Below are 4,861 nucleotides of genomic sequence, written 5' to 3'. Positions count from 1 at the left end.
TTTGTCCAACATAAGCATAGTGGTTTCCTGACTCTTAGACAGTTTATTTATTTATTTATTTATTTATTTATTTATTTATTTATTTATTTATTTATTTATTTATTTATTTATTTATTTATTTATTTGTTTGTTTGTTTGTTTGTTTGTTTGTTTATTTATTTATTTATCTATTTATTTATTTATTTATTTATTTATTTATTTATTTATTTATTTATTTATTTATGTTTTGTTTTTCAACTAAGTAAATATCACAAAAAAATATGAGTCCTAAAGACTGTTTGTTATCCATATCACTTTTTCCATTACGTTTACATTACCAATGCTACCGATAATTTGTATTAAAGTCCTGAGTTTTTTACATCAGCACTACAGTAGAAAATGCGACTGCTTTGTTGCTGACTGTTATCATAGTTACAAGATTAAAACAAGTAGATAAAAAAAAAGGCAAATTCGTTGATTAACTAATGGTGTACAATATATATCCTCTCCGAGTAGGCTGTATAGCCAAAGTTTTTCTTCGTTTAGATCACAGAATATATAATTTATTCTATGTTTTTTCTCAGTATCGCATTATATTTTAATTGAACACATCACATCACATAAGGTACATATACAGAACTGTCTATTTAGTATTGTAAAAAGGCAAAGCTGAAAACCTGTTGTTAAAAAGCCACCCAGCGGTCAAAAGCTGCTGGCGCATCAACTACCGGCGCAACCGCGGGATGAATGGCGGCAAAGGGAACAAATTGAGGTAGTGACATATATATATATATATATATATATATATATATATATATATATATATATATATATATATATATATATATATATATATATATATATATTTAAAGAAAATTTTTTTAAGCACAGCATCAGAAATTAAGTTACTGCATGTACTTCTCGAGGTATGGTCATGAGGAATCCTGCTTCAGAAATAACTCCTCTCCCTCAGTCAATTTTAATCAGTAATGCGCCAAATATTTTGTTGTTGAACACCGTAAAACAGGAAGAAGAAATCGTCACCGGCCTAAAAGCTCAGTGAATGTCGGTGCTGTCACTTATTGGTCCAGCTTGTGTGGACGCTACTGTGCCACTTGACTAATAAAATAGCTTCGCCACTGAAAAGCTATTTGATTTAGAAAGAAGCAACACTACAGCCACACTACGAGAAATGTAGTTAAGCTAGTATTGTCTCTACTTGTAGCGACGCTACTGCCCAACACTGTCTATTAGACATCTATTAGACATCATTTAAAATTTAAATATGCTTGCTGGGTAGTGCATTTACACAGAAAACTCTAAAAAGAATAAGTGCACTTCACATGCCCAGATGATACACTAATACACTAGTGATACACTAGTTTTTTTTTTGTTTTGTTTTTTTGTACCAAGCAAAATTCAAATAAACAAATCAAATAAAAATAAATGACAAAACTACGAAATAATACCTGCATAAGTATAACCGCATTCACCATTGGGAGGTGCTATAATCACTCTCATAGGAGAATACTGCTTTCACAATTCAAAATAAATAAGGAAATCCAACATGTCCCGATAGCTCTGCCCCTTCTGCTACATAGTTGAGTGTGTGAAGTGTCCAACATTACACACTTCATTTTAAGGGTTAAATAAGTGGATTATCTGGGTAAATAAAATGCATTTAGTATTTTCAGAGTTTTTAGTTTGAACGCACACTATACTACAAAATGACCAAGAATTGTGCAAAAGTATGCGATTAAGAATGAACATCTGGCATAGTATATCTAGTAAGAGCTTGATAAGCTGGTTCTAAAATTTCCAGGCCCTCGCAAGCTACGGTCACATTAGAGTTTGAGTGTGCGAAATTCTGTAGTTTAACAAGATGATTAGACATTTAAAAAAGTGAGCGATTGGTCCATGTTTTAAATTTCTGTCCAGAGAGGTCATGTTTTGATCTTCAATTGGTCTCACGCAATCATGTGATGCAATTTGCAGGTCAGAGTTCATCAAGCTTGAAATTTCCAATGCAACGAATTGCAAAACTTGTCACATGAACTTGCATTTCCGGTCTGACCCATTTGCGTGCATATAAATGTAAGTCTATGGGGGGAAAGTGCAGTGTGACCGCAGCTTAAGTCCGAGTTTGGACACCCCTGGGTTAAGCAAACAGAAAAGTCTGGCCCAAAAGTGAAAAAATTGTCGCTAACATTGTGTTTCAGCTCATTCATAAACAAAGAAAATCTACACAAGCTTTAGGTAACTAAAAGTTCATTTTAAAGCATTCATACCGGTCTAAAAGAAATACTTCAACCAATGACATCATCCTTCAGAGTATTTGACTCATGTGATTGCCTAAAGTGTATAAAAAAAAAAAGCAACTCCAGTATTGATTCAGGTTTCAGAACAGTTTGGATCAAGCCTTGTTTTTGGTAGAAGCCTTTTCAAAGACCGCCATTCTTTTTTGTGGATGCAAGGACACTTGATGTTGGTCTTTCAGAGAGAAGGTCAGGTAGATGTTGTTTGCCTGTCATCATCCGTCTGTCAGCAGCAGGTTGGCACATTGCATGTGAACGCTCTGAAGATGTATATATCTGTATGAACAGGGTGCACAGATATATACATCATAGATATATACATCATCAGAGTGTATAAAACTGTGTGAACCGGGTACGCAGACATACAAATCTACATATATTGACTGAAATTTAAGGCTGCCAATTCCTTTTTATTTGCCAATTTTTTACCTAAATATATATGTATGCATTATACATGTATATAAAAAACTATTTAAACATTGTCATATGCCTTTCATAGAGTATAAAAATATACAACTATAATAAATACTTTTTTATTTTTATTTTTTTTATTTTAAAAAGTAATACATTTAGATCACTTATTTTAATTTAATCATTACTATGGGTATGTGAAGACTATAAATCGGCACAAAAATAAAATAAATAAATAATAATAATAATAATAATAATAATAATAATAACAATAATAATACATTAGACAATTACCTATTTTACCAACAGATTAAGATTAGAATACTACTACTAATAATACCAACACTAATAACAATAATAACTGTGGCAACGCAGTGGCACAGTAGGTAGTGCTGTCACCTCACAGCAAGAAGGTCCCTGGTTCGAGTATTGGCTGGGTCAGGTGGTGTTTCAGTGTAGAGTTTGCATGTTCTCCCTTCATTTGCTTAGGTTTCCTCTGGGTGCTCTGGTTTCCCCTACCATTCAAAGACATGTGTTACAGGTGAATTGGGTAGGCTAAATTGTCCTTAGTGTATGAGTGTGAATGAGTGTGTATGAACAGAGATGTGTTGCAACCGGAAGAGAATCCGCTGCGTAAAAAAATAAAAAAAATTAAAAAAAACATATGCTGGATAAGTTGGCAGTTCATTCTGCTGTGGCGACCCCAGATTAATAAAGGGACTAAACCAAAAAGAAAATGAATGAATGATAATTACTGCTTATTTTAGTAAAGATATTAAGAGTTTAAGCTAGTCTAAAATGAAATTGTTTGACAACCTGGTTATTTCTGGTTCACCAGTAAATTGGATTCACTGTTATACAAACATATAGTGTAACATCAGCAAAATGCCAAGCACTGATGTAAGTCACAGTACCATAATGGGAAAACATGCTCTCTCTTTTTCCCACTGCGAGTTGTTCAGTCATGTTAGACGTTTCGTGGCTGACCCAGGTGAACATGCTCATGTCTTCTCAAAACCATTTCCTTCTCCCTGATATAAAAAGCACAAGACATTCTGAGGTTTAAGTTTTGATTATGCCATGCAATATATATTTTGTAAACAAACAAACTAAAAACAAAATGCTGTATGCTCTAAATAGCATACATTTCTGTAATAATAAATAAACAGTGGTGGTAAGAGTACTGAAAATCAAAGTTAAGTAAAAGCATTATTACTTAATTAAAAATGTAGTTCAAGTAGAGTAAAAGCATGTCATAAATATTACTCAAAGTATGAGTAAAAAGTAGTCATATTAAAAGTACTCTATTATGTTATAAAAAGCTGATGTTTTTTTTTTTTTACTTGTAATTTGTGGATGTTTGTAAACGTAACATTCTGTAGAGCATTTATTGATTGCCCAGCAGGCACACGACGTCATAACACATTAATAGTAGATTAGATTTAAGTTGTGATATAAAATTACCAAAATTCAATGCCAGCTGTTAAGGTACAACGTCAACCTGATGTCATGTTGACGTCTTGTGCCTGCTGGGTGTTTAAGGCCATTTTGATCATCATACAGTGAACATCTGTCATCTTCTCGTCAGTGACATGCATCTAAACAGTCTATGAGTCAATGCATGTAAAGGTTTTGAACATCTGGAAACAGTTTCCTGCATTTGTAAATCGACCATGTCTTGGTGTAGTTTATTATGATGTGATCACACCTTCTATGTGTGATTTGATTGGACAGGAATCACAGGACTGAATTTTCTAATCGCCATAGACAAGAAAAAATAAAGTAGGGATTCCAGGTTGTAGGAAAGTAGTGGAGTAAAAGTACAGATACAGCCGTAAAAATGTACTCAAGGGAAAGTAAAAGTACACATTTTTAAATATACTTACATTTCATGCAAATGCTATATTTTAAGAGAGTAACAAGCACTAGTTTTATTTATGATTTTATTTAGCATTTAACATGTATGCCACTTCGCATCCAAAGTCTATTCATTAATTTATTTTCCTTCAGCCTTGTCTCTATTTTAGAGGCCGTCACTGCTGAATAAACTATTCCAGCATATGTTTTACACAGCAGATGCCCTTCCAGGCGCAACCCAGTATTGGCAAAACACCTATACACCCTCATTCACAGACACTTACTATTACTACAATCAA

At 33.1% G+C, this 4,861-nt stretch overlaps 1 long non-coding RNA gene across 1 annotated transcript in view; it reads right to left on the bottom strand.

Moving 5' to 3' along the window:
- Positions 1–1,384: 1,384 nt before the first annotated feature.
- The window catches only part of LOC141375448 (uncharacterized), a 30,848-nt gene continuing 27,371 nt past the window's right edge, over positions 1,385–4,861 (bottom strand). The window contains exons 2-3 of the long non-coding RNA XR_012383507.1: positions 3,620–3,736; positions 1,385–2,570 (exon numbers count right to left, since the gene is read on the bottom strand). This is a non-coding gene — a long non-coding RNA (uncharacterized lncRNA). The remainder of the gene's footprint in view (positions 2,571–3,619; positions 3,737–4,861) is intronic.

Source organism: Danio rerio, chromosome 7 (genome assembly GCF_049306965.1).
Source record: "Danio rerio strain Tuebingen ecotype United States chromosome 7, GRCz12tu, whole genome shotgun sequence".
NCBI classification, from domain to species: domain Eukaryota; kingdom Metazoa; phylum Chordata; class Actinopteri; order Cypriniformes; family Danionidae; genus Danio; species Danio rerio.
This window is presented reverse-complemented; position numbering and strand designations above follow the sequence as displayed.